General features: G+C 43.4%; 1 long non-coding RNA gene across 1 annotated transcript; it reads right to left on the bottom strand.

Annotated features, from left to right (window-relative positions):
* Positions 1 to 8,332: 8,332 nt before the first annotated feature.
* Positions 8,333 to 13,919, bottom strand: LOC311223933. The gene is made up of 8 exons (XR_014619415.1): positions 13,842 to 13,919; positions 13,076 to 13,206; positions 12,595 to 12,643; positions 12,332 to 12,411; positions 11,713 to 11,762; positions 10,178 to 10,223; positions 9,878 to 9,931; positions 8,333 to 8,738 (listed from the first exon to the last, which is right to left on the bottom strand). It is a non-coding gene; the product is annotated as an uncharacterized lncRNA (long non-coding RNA).
* Between the last annotated feature and the right edge of the window lie 4,138 nt (positions 13,920 to 18,057).

Below are 18,057 nucleotides of genomic sequence, written 5' to 3' on the forward strand. Positions count from 1 at the left end.
TCTGCCCAACGTAAAATCTGCACCCTCTCCCTCTCATACCGAGCACAATGTAGCAGCACATGTTCAACTGTGTCCAGTTCCCCACAAAAAGGACAACCCCCCGGCCTCATGCCTCCCTAAATAAAGAGGAATTGAGCCCCGAGTGCCCCAACCTCAATCTGGCCCACACCGTTGAAAGATGTTCTACCTTTCATTATTGGATATTATTGATAACCATGACAATTTGGATATTGAATATCAGATATACGAGTCAATTTGGGTGATGACCCGACGTGAATATTCCACAATTTCTTGACCCAACGTGACGGAATATTCCACAATTTCTTGACCCGACGTGATCGAATATTTCACACTAGTCACCATAGTAGCAATTTCAATGTGGTGACACTTGACCTCAGTGTATAAAATGACCTATTGTGACCTCTAGGATAATCAAGGCCTCATGAAGCAGCCAGAACCTAGAAAACGAGGACAATTCATAAGATGTCTGGCCTGCATGTGTACATAGACAAGTGGGGTTTTCTGAGCCGTTTTCAGAAAAAGTGCTTGCTATCCCAATCAGAGAAAAATAACCTCTTGTGCAAATCTCCAGATATCTATAAATATGACCCTGTATTGTGGGGAGGGGTGTGGCTAAGAGACTACCCTGAAACTAGTCTGGAATAGCAAAATAGGCAGCATGTTTGTTCCATGAAGAATTTGGCAGGGGATGGACAACTCTAGATTCTACTAGTCTCTGGAAGATATTCCCTCATTTGACATTTTGATTATGGTGGTGGAGAGCACTGTCTAACACGTTGGTTCAAAATCTCCCATAGATGATCAGCTGGGTTGAGATCTGGTGACTGCAAAGATCATTCACATTTTTTATATTCAAACCATTCAGGGAGGCCTCATTTACCATATTCACAGTGGCCATTCAGCTCTGTTCTGCTAGTGTGAGCTCCGAGAGCCTTGTGTACGTGCTGGTTGAAAAACAGCAATAGAGTACATTTTATTGTGATATGTGCGTGTATATAAACTTGCAATTGCTTTCCTTTACTTAGTCCCATTGTCTTATTTGCTACTATACTGATGTTCATTGCACCTTTAAGTTAATGTTGTCATTTATGCCAACATGTACCCCAATTTAAAATGAGGGTCGCCCTAAATTGACTAGGTCAAATTAAGTATAAATAAAATACTGAATCCAGAAACGACCAAAAAAAATTCTAGTTTGTGATAAGATACTCAAACGATACAGCAGCAGTCAACAGAAACAGATGCCTTTTCCCCCCAATGTTGTAGTAGAGCCAGCTTCAAACCTCATTGTAAACCACAAATTGAGGTTAGTGTTCTCCAACCATATTGAAGAATGATAATGTGTGCTTTATATGTAGGATTACTAGCAACTTCTACAGATTTTCAAATAAATTTATCCAAAAGCATATTCAGTGGCCCTTTTGCCCTCATGTCACGCTTGGGTCCCTTTCTACCCTGTTCCCATCTTGGAAGCATGACATGAGCAACATGGCAATCATGTGAATAATCAATCAGGGTTCCCACGCTTGCCTTGAAAACATTTTCCATGCTACCTCCTGATTTTCCAGGTACCATATTAAGTGATGATCTATAGGCCCCTGAAGCTTTCCGCCCCCATCCGCGCCCCCCTCCCCTCACACACACAACCCCCTAGGACACCTGACTACTTACTTGATTTAAAAGATGTGCCAGTCAAGACTACATTGTAAATGCTTAGAGATTATGTCTTATTGATAATATCAATGCATGAAATAATGCAACAAGCTGTAGATCAGTGGTCCCCAAACTACGGCCCGTGGGCCTGATCCGGCCCGCCTCCACATTTGGCCCGGCCCCCTAGAGCCCCGGAGCTTTAATTTTTTTTTTTATAAAAATAAAGATTTTTTTTTGTTTAAGATGGCAGCATCCCCATTGTAGGTGCTGAATGTTTGTTAGTGTTTGATTTTTTGTTTTGTTTTTAGTACTTTTAAACATCCATTTTTAGTAAGTAGTAGTTTTCATTTGATCCTATACATTTTTCATTCACAGATTTGTGGACTTTTTTTTTAGTGTCCTGAAAAGCGCCTTATAAATAAAATGCATTATTATTATCATCCAGGAGGGAAAGACACTTTGGATAGTAGGGACTGCATCTCTGCCTGTCCTGGCCAGGAAACACTTTGCAACTGTGATCTCCTCTGGCAGTAGTCATGGATATTGTAATGTGTGGCGAGGGGTTGCAGCAATTCCACTGAGAGAAACTGGTCTGAGGCTGGATAACATGTATGCCTGTATGCCTCTCATAAGTTGTTCTCCAACTCATGAGAACCTGCTCTCAAGCTCTTGCAGCATTCTGTCGAGGACTGGATAGAACAGTCTCTGTCTCAGCTGATCTCCTGAGCTGAGGTCTGAGCTTGTGCCACAAGATGACTCAACTACATACTCGTCCATCCTTTTCTGCTTCCTCCTTTGGCTGGTAGTATGTTCCTCAATCCCAAGGCCATTACATATGGCCTTTGTCCTGTCATACATGTCCACTGCCATCTCTGAGGTGCGATAACCTCTGAGTGTGTCCTGCACTGTGCTTTTAAATAGTACAGAGCTAGAGCTAGGTGGTCTGTAGGTACTGTATATTTATTTCATAAATAGTGTTATTTATTTCATTAATAGTGTTATTATTTATTTCCTGACTCTTTTTTTTCCTGTGAAGATCCCGGAAAGGGTTATTAATATTTGGTTATGTGTGGCTTTCTGGAAAACAATAAATGTTTACAGGCACCCCTGCGATCGTCACACTTTTTCTGTTACAAACTGACCCCGGCCCCCACCAGAGAAGGGAAAAGTTATGTGGCCCTCACAGGAAAAAGTTTGGGGACCCCTGCTGTAGATGAACAATTTATTGAACTGGAACTTTGAGACACGAGCACTGGGATTGATATATGTTCTCTCTTCCACTCCTCTCCTCATCCTGTCTTCTCTTCCTACTCTTCTTAACTCCTCTCCACTCTTCTCCGTCATCCTCTACTCTCTTATCCTCCTCTTTCATCTTCGCCCCTCTTCTCTTCCTCCTCCCTTTCATTGTGCCTTCCTGGCTCCTCCCCCTCTCCACTCCTCTTCCTCCTCTCTACAGTCTGAAGATCTGAATGGTCATGATCAATGATTTTTCAAAAATGCCTCACGCCAAATGTTCCTATTATTAGTATCATTTTTTTGTATCCACTTTTTCTCCCATTTCTGTATTTTTCTCCCATCCCAATTTCATATCATCCAATTCAACCCTCCCCTGTCACGAACGCTGTTTCTTGCCTCCCACAAGCCGGCTGCAATGTGGACTAAGTCATACATAGCACAAGTCCCCTCCGGTACTTGAGGTAACAGCAGTCGCATCTTTTCACCTGCGCAGCTCGATCTCTCAGTGGCGAGGAGTAACGCGTGGGAGGCTCACGCTGCCCCCGACACTTCCTGATTCGACTGCGCAGGCGCACCAACTGACCTGTAGGAGTTGCTGTCCACAACGCCCGATCCCCACCCATCAGTTTCCCACCCCCTAATACGGCCAATGTGTATTAGTATGAACGACCAGCTAAACTGAAAGCAATGTGGAGCGCTGGGCTCAAACAGGCAAGCCCAGCGTCTCCGTCATTCGTGGCGAGCGCCTTGCCCACTACGCCACGTAGCCGCCCTCTATTATTAGTATCATTTAACGAAAAAAAAAAAAAAAAAAAATGAAAAATCACAAAATAGTTAAAAGTAGAACAAAACTAGACTGGTCATGTCAACTAGTATAGAAGTAATGTCACAGCCTAATGTGAAAATGTATTGGTAGTTAGCTATCAATGCAAGCTAGCCAACACTAGCTAGTTAGTTAGCAAGCTGAATGTTGGCTAGCAAGATTGTACTGCATGTTTGCTAACCATCATTAATGAATCCAAATTCAAAACAAACTCCCCTAAATGTGGTGAATAACACGGTTTTAGGAAGTCAATGAGTGAAATAGTACATATGGGGATCAAACATAGTTCTAGTATTTTAGTATTTTTAGACTCATCTGTACAGGATCCAGAGATTGAAATTGAAAACTACTCAATAGTCAGGAGGGATAGGAACCAGTATGGAGGTGGCGTCTGTGTGTATATACACAAGGATACCAAATACATCAACCGTACTGACCTTAACCATGATGAAATTGAAACTGTTTGGATTGAAATCTTATTAGACAGGGCGAAACCGGTACTAGTAGGCACAATCTATAGACCACCAGAACAGAGTGGGTTTTATGACACACTTGATGGGTGTTTAGCTGGGGTGGAGGGGGTAGAAAAAATTCTTATTGGGGACTGGAACACGGATATGCTGCGTAAATCAGCACCCGTCTTCAAGGCCTTCAGTAGATTTTCTGACCTGCACGGTTTCAGCCAGCTAATCACACAACCCACAAGGGTATGCGATTCGACACAAACCACCATTGACCTCATTTTGACCTCTGACAAGTCCATGATCTCCAGTAAAGGGGTGATAGCATGCGGGTTAAGTGATCATTATATGATTTTCTGTACCCGCAAAAAGCTAAAACAGAAGGCCGGCTGTCACAAAACAGTCACATCTAGAGACCTCAAAACTTACTCTAGAGAGGCCTTTAACCTAGAACTGGGGAGCTTGGACTGGTCAGATGAGCTCAGTGGTACACAGGTTGAAGAAACATGGCTTGGATTCAAAACCAAATTCACAGCAATACTCAACAACATGGCACCGATAAGAACCACCAGGGTTAAAAATCGCGCTGAGGCATGGATGCACACTGAAATACTGGCCGCTATGAAAACCAGAGACAAAAAATGCTCTGAACTTCATAAAAGTCAGACAAAGCTTTCCAAAAGCTCAAACAGTGAACTCCAAGCCCACGTGGTTGAACTAAAAATCCAAAGAAACAGACTAAGAAATGACGTAAACACCATGATCAGAACCGCAAAAAGAAATTTCATCAACGACAAAACTGAGGAAAACAAAAACAAACCCTGCGAACTTTGGAAATTACTCAATAATCAACTAGGCTGCAGTAAAAAACTTAAAACCAGATTCTCAAACATAAACATAAAGACGGACAACACGCTCATCACAGACAAGCTGGATGTAGCCAATTACTTAAACATCTTCTTCACAAACATAGCCACAACACTGGTAAACAAACTACCCTCCCACTCAGGGCATTATGGGGTAGAACACATAGTAGCATACTACAAAAACCTAGGGGTCCACAAAGACGACTTCAAACTTGAAATGGTAACAACCGATGAGGTACTCAAAAAATTGAGCGCCCTCCAACCTAACAAGGCCACTGGCCATGACAACATCCCCTCCAAATTCCTCAGAGACGCAGCAGCCGCCATCACCCCAGTCATCACACACATAATAAACCTCTCTATAAAACAGGGGCACGTCCCCAAGGACTTCAAAATTGCGAGAGTGACCCCTCTACACAAAAAGGGCAGCAAATTAGACCCAGGCAACTACCGCCCTGTTTCTATTCTTACCTCCATCTCGAAAGTCATGGAGAAAATAGTCTACGAACAGGTCGAAAAGTACCTGGCGGAAAAAAACCTAATCTACGAATTCCAATCTGGCTTCAGAACGTCCCACTCCACTGACACATGCCTCCTCTATTTGAACGACCACATCAAACAAGAGGTGGACGCTGGCAAATACTGCGGCATGGTCATGCTGGACCTACAAAAGGCCTTCGACACTGTCAATCACTCCATTCTAATGGACAAGCTAAAAGCAATTGGTTTTGATAGCCTATCAGTGAGCTGGATGCAATCCTACCTGGAGGGGAGAGAACAGATGGTAGAGGTAAACGGTACTCTATCCCCCCCCCTCACAGTGAGCTGTGGTGTTCCACAAGGAAGCATACTAGGACCGCTACTCTTCCTAATTTATGCAAATGACATGTCGTCAGCCTGTGACTGCAACTTGTTCCTGTTTGCGGACGACTCAGCCCTGCTGGTCTCTGACAAGAACAAATTGCAGGTTGAAAAAACCCTCAGCACGGAACTAGGCAAAATCTGCATATGGCTCGCTGATAACAAACTATCATTACACATGGGCAAAACAGAGACAGAGTCCATTCTCTTCGGTTCAAATAACAAACTCAGCAAGACCGACGGCTTCTCAGTTACAGTGGGTGACAATATTGTCACAAGGAAAGACGAAATTACCTACCTGGGTTCCATCCTAGAGGCAAATCTTTCCTGTGACAAAATGGCATCCAATGTAATAAAAAAAGTCAACCAACGAACTAGATTCTTGTACCGGATCTCCTCTCTGGTAAACAAGAATACCCTGAGGACTCTGGCAGGAGCACTCATTCAAGGGTACTATGACTATGCGTGCACCTCATGGTACCAAAGCACCTCAAAGGCGCTTAAAACAAAATTACAAACATCACAAAACAAACTGGTCAGACTACTACTTGACCTGAACCCCAGAACCCACCTCACCCCTGCCCACTTTGCCAACCTAGGATGGCTTAGAGTAGACGACAGAGTACAGCAACTTGCAATGGGCCTGGTCTACAAGATACACTATACGACCGGGGTGCCCATGTACATGTCAAAATACTTCCCAAAGGTCAGTGAATACCACAACCACTACACCAGAGGAAGCTCAACAAATCATGTTAAACCCAGATTCGGCTCAAACAAGGGACTAAACACGTTTCGCAATTATGCCACAACAATGTGGAACGCCCTACCCAAAGCTGTAAAGGAATGTGAATCCCTGCCCACATTCAAAACCGCCCTTAAAGAGCACCTACGGGAGGCTGCAATTCGAAACTGGCCACCGTAAATGCCCAAAACCCCCACCACCTCCTAATAGACAGTCTCCTCCCCACCGCATGTATATATTCCCTCCCCGCCGTATGTATATTCCCCTCCCACCCCCTCCTAATGTACAGTCCCCTCCCCATCATATGTATATACTCTGTCAGGATCTAGGGGTAACAGTACTGTATATTTGAATACCGCCTATGTCACAAATGTATCAGTACTAAATACCTATATGTCCCTATGCCATAAATGTCATGTATGTTATGTATGTCATAAATGTCTATATGAATTGAAAATGGGGGACCCTGATGGAAACAAGACAAACGTCTTTCTCAGGTCTGCATCCCCTTAACAATTGTATGTATTGAGCCGTACTGTATTGTACCCATTCTGCAATCTGTTAAATAAAGTTTTCATTCATTCAGGTAAAAATTACCTCAACCATTCTAGTGTAAGCTGCTAGCTAGCAAGATTGCACTGCTTACTAACTAACGTTGATACACCCACGTTTACCAGTTAAAACACAGGTACTTGCATAAGAAGTTTCACTGTAGATGTCAAGGCTCCCGTGTTGGCTGGGAAATGCATGTATTTGACCGTTCTATTGAGATCGCGAGTAACGGTTCTGTTATTATTCCGGAAGTCCACCAATCCGAAACTATACTTTTAAAGTCCATATCACCAGGTTGCCTGCATCAATTCCAACATCCAATATACCAGATATGATTCCAAGAGCATGCTCTAAAAGCTGTTCACATGTAAAGGGTTTTTATGAACTCATCTTAATTATGTGCTCAATAGTTTACATTTACATTTAGTCATTTAGCTGACGCTTTTATCCAAAGCGACTTACAAGTTCTGTGGGACAAGACAGCAAGAAGGGTATAACTCTATCAGCCGAGTAACAATGTTCATCAAAGTGTTGCGTGTTACAGTGTAGGTTAGTTTATTAGGACAAGTGCATGACAGTAAGGTTAGTCGGGGTTAGATTTTTTTTTTTTTAATATCATTTCAGATAATGGTTGAAGAAGTGAGTCTTTAGTCGACGGCGAAAGATTGGACGGGATTCGGCTGTCCTAACTGGGATGGGTAGTTCATTCCACCATTGTGGGGCAAGGACTGAGAATAGGCGGCTTCTCTTTGATGACCCTCCGGGAGCTTGGATAGGAGTAGATCTGAGGCGGCCAGAAGATCATATCATCATAGTTTCATTCGACACATCATCCAATAACATTTTCCAGGACAACCGTTTCAATTTCCATGTAAGTGTTCACTTTTGCTCAGTTTCCATGACTTTTCCATACTGGAAAATAAAAAAATAAATTCCATGTTTTCCAGGTACCGTGGGAACCCTGTCAATGCCCTGTATTTATCAGTCATCCTGGAAGAGATGGGATCAAAGGGAGATATTTACAATATTGAAATAGATAAGGTTGAAAACCAGATTGCATGTTGTTTTATTAGTCATGTATAAAGTACATGTACAGTGAAATGTATGAGGTACTGATAATGTGCTTCATACAGGTAAGAATTCAGACAATGTGAAATCTTCCCTACCTGGCAGACAACTGAAATTTCAACTCAGTATGAGGAGCAGCATGGATTGTGCCAAGAAAGGGCTACTGATCAAGACCAAAGTTGCAAAATGGAGAATTCTTCAGGTTTTACACACCAAGATTAAGCTAATAAATGCAGCACAGCTTGTAAACAACCAATCAGATTTATTGTTCTTAACAGTAATGGAAATTGCATGTACACACTATAAAGGGGAGGAGTACATCATGAAATGCATGAAGGATTTGGGAACTCGTCAACTGCCCATGTAATCCATCCATTAGGTTAAGGCCTGGATGACTGGTCATCCTTCACCCCTTGTACTGGCTGCTCTGTATTACTCCACCAACTTGCCCGCTGTATGGAGACATAGAAAAACAATACATTTAAAGTAAAACATTTTAAATTAGTAAGAGTTCCTAAATATAATGTTAGCAATGTTAGTGCCTGGTGAAATCACCCCCACATACAGGTGACTGACAAACTACTGTCTGTCTACTCCTGACTGGGAATATCAGTCTGGTTTGTAAACTGCACCGCCGAGGACGGGAAGGCTCTACAGTTGTGCGCTCGGGAGTGTACTACCTCCCCTGCAGGATTTATACAATAAGAGGTGCAAATACAGAGCGTGCGGAATAATGAAGGACTCTCACCACCCCAACAATAGGCGGCAAGCACCTACATATGCATGCAAGAACAGAGACTCAGACTCAGCTTGGCCCCAGGCCATCAGAACACTGATCCCTCCACACACCAGGTCACTTTAAACACAAAAGAAAGTCACTTAGGGAAAAAACATGACTGTTCTGTATAGCTAGGATAGTTTAGTATAACTTTTTTCTATTAGTAGTGTACATAGGACCAATTACCTTTCAATTCATAAGCTTAGCATTGTATCTTAGTACTTTACCAGTCTATTTTATTATATTGTATTTTTTGCACAAAGGCGGGCATGGCCACCTTCATGTCACTATACATCTTGTGTGCATGTATGTATGCGACGATTAAACCTCTTGAATCTACTGAGGCAGATACCACATTCATACCCGGTATTATCAAATCTCTTATAAAGACAATGAATGATCCATCTTTGCATTTAAATGTGTTCATAGTCTGCATTCAGATAAAGGTCAATGTTGTTAATGGGTGAGTGACAATTTACACAAATCTGAAAGACTGGCCACGTCTTGCAGCAGGAAACGAAGACCCCAGTTTAACAATTAAAACCTAGAGAAAACATCCAGATTAGATCGCAATGGCGAGTATAACCGACAAGACTACCCCAGCAAACTAGCTGGCGAGTCTGCTGGGCTGAGTTTTATTGTATGGTCAATTCCACAGCAACTTGGGAACAGAGTCTCCCAAAAGCCTTGGTATATGACCAAGTTTTATTGTATGGTCAATTCCACAGAAACTTGGGAAGAGTCTCCCAAACGCCTTGGTATATGACCAAGACAGTGACATTGAACAACTCCATCAAGTGGAAATCCATTTACATTTCAGTCAGCAGAAGCTCTGGAGATGGTCCTGGATTGGCTCAGTACAGGCTTCTGAAGGAGAAAACAAAAGTTCTTTAAAATCACTGCACAAGTCTTTCCTAAACATACTACGGCTTCCAGCAAGAAAGCAAACATTTGTCTCAGTAGAAATACCAAGGGTCCAGATACAAGCAATCAGGACTCCAACGATGTCAAGATGCTGAGTTTTTCTGGCACTGACTTATGAACAGACCGGTGGACGGCTGGCTGCAGATACCATGCAGTGCTTTACGTTTTGAGTCACTAAAGAGTACTCACATCCAGTCCTGGGATTCTTCTCCTAGACATCTTCTGTAACCCAAGCCTGGTGACAAACCAAAATGTTATAGCATTCAAGAGAATTTTAGTTACACTTTTATTTTCACACTTAATCTCACATCTAAACTAAAGTTAATTTAGTTCGACAGTTCGTAAATGAGTTTGAATATGGCCAACAGTGAATCCTTGTTTTGAGTAAATTACAGCCACATTAAATTATATGGAAGCAGCCAGCAGTCCATATAAGACATGGTATTGCATAATTTCATGGAGCTGTAAATAAATGCAAGGACTCAATGTCCTGATGTGAGATTATGTGCAAAATAACATTTGGCGACGTGACCCTTTGGGCTAAACATTGTCAAGTTTGTTTCGACGGATATACCAGGACTCCAGACACAGCATTGTCATGGAGACCAACGATGTCAAAATGTCGACCTTTTCTAGCACTGACTTTTGAACTAACCAGCTGGAACAACAGCTGGCAGCAGATACTGAGTGCTTTATTCCATTTACAAAAACAAGACACCAACTGGGAGAACGTGTTTAATATGGCTCCACTGCATTAGGGTCCATTTGGCCCCTAGTCCAGCCCAATCTGCAATGCAGCACATTTTCCAGTTCACTTTCTTTATAATCTTTGTGTTGTTAGCTAGCTTCACCTGCAACATTTAAGTTAGAATCAGTAACGTTGTCAATGACCTCTAGGCAAAAGAGCCCCACTTAGTATTGCAATTCGTTTACACTTAGGTCTGACATGTGGTGTGGGTTGGTGTTTAGTAACTACTTTAAAATTCTCAGACCCCTCTTGGCAGAGCCAGAGGTGTGGTCAGCAATAGTAACCCCTGCCTTATGCCCACACAGCTTACCCACATCAAACAAAAAATGTTAGTGAAATACCAAACAGGGCTTTTACCTAGGTCAGTTTCTCTTTTTTTAAATTTTATTTATAGCATTTTCAGCTTTTTTGGTCAACACAGGACCTTTTGGCCACGCAGGACCAACAGAGGAGATTAGGGTTAAACTGGAGAAGACATGTGGCATATGGCCACCGGGTCGGGGAATCGAATCCGGGGAGACCGCTTCACGACTCAGTTTGCTATGTAATGCCCCCTAGAGGTCACCGTTTGACAGCATTACAGATTCTACCTTTTAGCACTAGGGTAGATCGTGTCAAAACACAGGGAAAGACGCACCACCCTAGTCCAAATGTTCAGTCAATTAGTGTTTAAAGGACCAGTGTGCAAGATTGAGGGAATCTAGTGAAATATTAACAAGTGTTTTCATTGGTGTATAATCAACAGAAAAAGCATTAAATTACTTTAGGAGCGCTTTTAAATCTACATAGTGGGTCCATGGAGCCATGTTTCGGCAGTAGCCCAGCATGGACTAACCAAACACTGGCCCTGGACAGGCGTTTATCACAGCCAGTTCTCCTACACGCTCGGAAGGGGAGGGTGAAGGGGTAATCCTAAACACTGGTCCTCTAAGTGTTCTTGCCAAAACAGAAATAATGAACACAGGCCATTACTCACCAAGATGCTGCAAGTGATCTTCAGCGCCATCTTTTAGTCATCTACAGCACCTAAAACCAAACATCCATTAACCACTGGTTTCAAGAGAACAAAATGCATGAGTTCACTGGTCAGCGTTTGTCCTGCAGTTATATCCCACAAGGCTAATTGTAGTAACAATGAGGGTAAAGCGAACCGCAGTTTCCTTCTTTGAGGCATTTCCAACGACGCAGCCTTACGGTCAAAGGCCAGTCGGGATAGGCCTCAAATGGCGGGTCAGTAATTCCTAGGAAAAGACTGTGCTCCTTTTTTGCGTAGTTGCATTTAGGGCTGGGGATACATAATAAATCATAATAGTAATAGAATTCCCAAATGAAACTGCAGCTTAATTTAATAAAAGGCTTACTCGTCAAACTAGTCGACTCCTTCGCTCCTGGCAAAAACACATCCACTTTAGGAGACTCATGGTCATATGGAGGATTATTCAATCCCTCTACTACATCACCCCATTTCCCCCGTAATTGGGTGCAATAGGCCAAATAGCTGGTGAAATGTCTTTTCCCACCCCTACAACCAGTAGTAGACTATGGGCGCTTTCTAGATTATGCAATCAATCGCAAATTAATAAATCTTGACCAACCTCACTCTTGCTTAAGCAAAGATAATCACGCCTTTACGAGAGCCTCCATCACGCCTCGGAGGCAAAGTCAGAGTGCACACCTGGAGAAACAGGTCAGAAGACGTTGTAATTACCATCTTGAGGGTACGGTCACCCTAACCCTAACCCACATTGCATTGTTCAGACAGGCAACTTTCATTCATAGTTTCAGAGCAGTTGAACATATTTTGCCAATCATCATAACATAAAAAAAGAATCCGTTCATATTTCATGGTCCAATTTACCTGCTAGGCCTCATGTCTCTGCTCTGTAAACTTGCATCCAGTTCCCCATCTGAAGAAGAACCATAGAATTAATTTAAGTTTTGGGGATTTTGAAATCATACAGCCAACAAAACATATTAAACGATTGTCCAGTCTCATAAGTAGCACTACTATGACGTGTACACAGCAGTGGGTTGCAAGGGAAGGGATTGCTCTATGCACTGCACACACTGTGGCCCACTGAGTCAAGGCCACAAGCTGGTGCTGTGCCTCCACAATCATCACTAATGAGGCTAGATAGATGCTCAGAACTCAGCTTCAGAACCACCCAGGGCAATTTATTTTTAATTATTATAAAGTTTGTATACAATCATGGTGCTCAAATACAAATATTTACCTTAACATACATTTGCTAGTGCTACATAAGGTTATAATAGTCTACTTGCCACTACATAACTGCACCATGTCCTTAAATAAAAACAGAGGCACAGTGGTTACTTGCCTCAGTGATAAGATCCTGGTTCCAACCCCAGGGATCTTTACGTATAGTTTGCATGTTGGTCTCTGTCCTCCCACACCAGACTTGGCCCCAAAATACTTGGTTGCATCAAGAATTCCATCTGATATAAAAACCTGTCAAATCAAATATGCAGAGCATGAATCTAATGATCTGCTGTGGCTAAAGTCCTGAAACAATAAATTATGTTTTATTCTCTTCAATTTTACAATCTGACATGGCCTGTGTTCATGATAAGGTGCATGTAAATGTATCAGGCCTCATTGTCATCGTTCTGCAAGCCCAACTTAAAACTTCGCGAGGGGTGATTTCGGCCAACAGCTAGGCTAGCTGGTCCGTATCCGCTTCCATTAATTTGTGCTAAGCTTAAGTAAATTGGTCTCGTCCGACTCTGGAGACAGTAAGTTCATTTAATGTTGGCGTGTTCAACATTAACGAACTGATATGTTATGGGTGGCATTTTCCTTACGTGCTAGTTAGGTCAAGTTATTCTCAGTTGTACTCCATGGCTAATTTGCTAGTGTCGCTGTAACGTTACATACAGGTTTGTCATTTATCTGGTAGCCAGGCGTGGCTTTAGCATTATTAGCCAACAGTAAAACAACGTGGCACCGCTGCTTCTCTACAGGGTCTCAAATGACAAGGAAACAACAGAACTCCATGAAATAAAGTAAACTCTTGCAGTTTATGTAACTACATTTAATCCGTATTCGTAAGTAACGATGAACATTTTTCTTCAAACTGTACTCACGTTATCTCCGCGACAGGTGACACACCACCGCCGAGCAGGAAGACCTTGAAGAGAGAGACTCACTCTACACACTTCTTCTTCTTCGTCTTCTTCGTATTTTTCTTCTTCTATGGTGTTAATGGCGGGTCGCAACCACAGAAAGGCGCATACCGCCACCTACTGTACAACCCAGCAACTGGAGCAGATAAAGCATGAATGATGAATGAATGAATGAATGAAAACTTTATTTAACAGATTGCAAAATGGATACAATACAGTACGGCTCAATACACACAATTCTTAAGGGGATGCAGACCAGAGAAAGACGTTTGTCTTGTTTACATCAGGGTCCCCCGGTAAAGAAAATAACCTGGTAAAGAAAAGAAAACAATAAAGAAAAAAACAATAAACCCAGCACAAACAAAACCAAATACCCAACCCTAACATCACCACCCTATACAAACCTAATAAAATTAAAACTAAAACCTAAACACAAACAAAAGAAATTAAATAAAATTCAAATCCTACCCCCCAAACCAATTGAAAACACAAACCCCAAAACCAAATCCTGCACCGCTTTACTGCCCACAATATCCCTCAACAATCTGCCCAACGTAAAATCTGCACCCCCCCCCTCTCCCTCACCCGACCGCGTGTTGCTTTTTAACAGCGGAGCAGTGCAAGAATGTGACAATTTGACCATGTGACCGCGGCAACGCGGGAGAGCGGCAGTGCGGAAATAGGCTGTCTCTAAGACAAACTCTAACCTTAACCAGCTCCTTAACAGCGCCTAAACTTAACCGTTCTAACCTTAACCAACTCCGAAACAATGCCTAACCTTAACCTTAACCTTAACCATGCCTAACCTTAACCATAGAAAGAATATTGCCATTCTCTAAGACAAACTCTAACCTTAACCAGCTCCTTAACAGCGCCTAAACTTAACCGTTCTAACCATAACCAACTCCGAAACAATGCCTAACCTTAACCTTAACCTTAACCATGCCTAACCTTAACCGGCGAAAGAATACACGTTAAAAAAAAAATCACGTTAAAAAAAAATTTTTCATGGGATTCGAACTCGTCAACAACGGACCGCAGGAGCGCAGGACCGCTGCTTTGCCAGTGTAACGGATGTTCTCTGTGTGTAGGCCTGCCTAACACACGTGGCTCCTGCGTTGTGTTCTTTGTGTGAGAGGCTTAGGGATGAGTCGGCACACATGGACACTGTTCAATCATTTATTTGATGGTCTTCAATGGAGGCCACCTGTGTAAAACGAATGGCGAATAGAATACACAAAAAGGAAGCAGCGTCAACACATGTGTGCTCTCAATACGTCTCCACGTTGAGTTCGTGTCGTAAACTTTTCCATAAACAATATATTGCACAATAAACACATATTTAAGGCACAATAAACATATCAAGGCACATACCTGTGTAAAACGAATGGCGAATAGAATACACAAAAAGGAAGCAGCGTCAACACATGTGTGCTCTCAATACGTCTGTGGACAGAGAACACTAGTTAACTACATTGCCAAGACCTTCAACTGTGCATACCATATAACCACACCGTTCGTCACAACTAGCAAGTAATTATTATCGACATTCAATTCTTATACAAAATATATACAACAGTATGAAACACAATAGTGCGGCGCGCCACAGTGATACACGTACCTCCACGTTGAGTTTGTGTCGTAAACTGAACTCAAACCGGAAGGTTGCGCCTGACACGCGCGAATATCTGACCCGGAAGTGCTACACTCTCGAACGTGAACTTCCCAAGTTACATTCAAATAAAAGTGCCTTTGGTATAAAGAAATAATAAACAATTGTAAACATTAAACATTTGTAAACAGGATTTAATAACATCTCAATCCTTAATAAAATAATAAACAATAGTAACCCTTGGAGACATTTATAAACAGGATTTGGTGACATTTCAAACCCCAATAATAATAAACAATGTCCAATTGACCTGGTTACATTCACCCCTCCTGAAATTTCACCAACATCCTGTGTCAGCAGAGCAAGGGGGACGTACAAAGAGAAAAAAAATATAGGTAGTCTACCACTAACCTAGACCTGGCACCAGATAAAAAGGACCTAGTCCCCCATTCGACTCAAAAGTCACCCCCAAAAGAGGTTCAGAGAATAAAAAAATTGATCAGATCTCAAAATTCCCCTAGATCAATATGACGCCTGATACGCCACACAACTCATGGCCCTCAAAGCTGTCTGATAGACACCTACTCAACCCAGCAATACAAAAGAAAAAAAAAAACTGGCTTTGGTGAACCCTAACCTCCACCTCAACTCAACCAGTCACCCCTCTCAGAAATGGCATCTGAACCATAGATTCTATCAACCTGTTCACTGATCTCACTACTCTCCCTGTACGTGTCCTAACCCGACCATCATTCCCTACGTGAGGGTGTAAATCAGTGGGAACCGCAACACCCATGTCAGGTGAGTGCGAAACCCCTGCACCTGAATCAGTGTGCGCTGTGACAACTATGTCAGGTGAGTGAGAAGCATCTGCCTCTGAATCGGTGTGAGCTATGACAACTATGTCAGGTGAGTGAGAAACCTCTGCCTCTGAATCGGTGTGAGCTATGACAACTATGTCAGGTGAGTGAGAAGCATCTATGTGCTGTGCCTGTGTGTCAGGTGTACATTGAGCAATGGCCCCTGCAGGACTGGCCACTGGGCTAACCTGATCTATCCCATCTGTCACAGCCAACACAGAATCAAAATAGTCTGTAAGTGACGAGACCACAGGCCCCTCTACCTCCACAGAGTCGGTCAGGTCATGTGCAACACCGCCCTCAGACCAAACTCCAGATACAGGATCCATACCGTCACTACTATCACAGTCCCCCTCATCGGACTCTCCGTCATCAAACGCCTGACCAATCTCACTGGCGTCCTCCCCCTGCTCCAGCTCAGGAAATGGCAAGAAGTTGACCTCCAGCAAACGGTTCCTGTGCACTACCCTTGTGCGCCCCCCTACATCCTGAATCCTATAGACATGGATACTGGGATTGACACCAACAACTGTATACACTCCATCCTCCCATTTGTCGGCCAACTTCCGTTTTCCCCGCTCTCCCTGATTTGCTACCAGAACCCGATCCCCCACAGACAGGTGTGTACCCTTGACACGCTTGTTGTACTGTCGGGTTTGGTGCTGTTGCTCAACAGTGGAGTGCTTCTGAGCGATCTCCATGGCACTCTTCAGACACGAAAGCAGGGAGCCAGCATAGGAATCGTAATCTACAACTCCAGGGTCATTCAGGACCTGCCTGAACATGACATCCACTGGTAGTCTAGGGACGCGGCCAAACATCAAAAAGAAAGGCGCGTAACCCGTAGTCTCATGAACAGTGGCATTGTACGCAAACGTGAGTGTCTGGACCTGCTGCGGCCACTGTTGCTTCTTCCGAAGTGGGAGAGAGCGGAGCATGTTCCCCAGAGTGCGGTTAAAGCGTTCTGTCCCACCGTTACCCATGGGGTGATAGGCCGTTGTGTGGGATTTGGCCACTCCCGCCAACCTGAGGAGCTCAGCAATCAATTTGCTCTCAAAATTGGCACCTTGATCTGAGTGTATTCTTTCAGGGAACCCGTACACACAAAACACGTTGTCCCAGAGCTTTCTGGCAACTTGTTTCGCCGTCTGATTAGCGCATGGGAACGCGTGCGCCAACTTGGTGAAATGGTCAGTCACCACCAACACGTCCACTGACCGCTGATTGCTGTCCTCAGCGGACCAGAAATCCATACATACTAACTGCATCGGCGCGGAGCTCTTGATACTTTCAAGGGGCGCACGAGCAGCAGGCTCCGGGGACTTCCCATACACACATCTTTGACAACACTTGACATATGCTCTGACATCCCTCTCCATATCTGGCCAATAAAAACGTTGCCTGGCAAGAGAAAGAGTGCGATCCTGGCCCTGATGACCCGCCAGATCATGGATGCCAGACAATGCCTTGTCCTTCAGACTCAGCGGCAACACGTACTGAGTTCTCCTCTGCTTGGACACTTGGTCCCTCGTCACACGGTACAGGACACCATCACGGACCTCCAGCTTGTCCCACTGTTTCAACAGTCTGAGAACCCTCTGGTCAGCGCCGTGCCTCTCCCGTCTAGATGGTCGCTTTCGAACAGCGACAAAGGGTAGCACCCTAGAGATGCATGTGTCCCGTTCCTGACTCAACCGGAGCTCCT

The sequence above is a fragment of the Notolepis coatsorum genome (genome assembly GCF_963971535.1).
Source record: "Notolepis coatsorum genome assembly, chromosome: 2".
In the NCBI taxonomy this organism is placed as follows: domain Eukaryota; kingdom Metazoa; phylum Chordata; class Actinopteri; order Aulopiformes; family Paralepididae; genus Notolepis; species Notolepis coatsorum.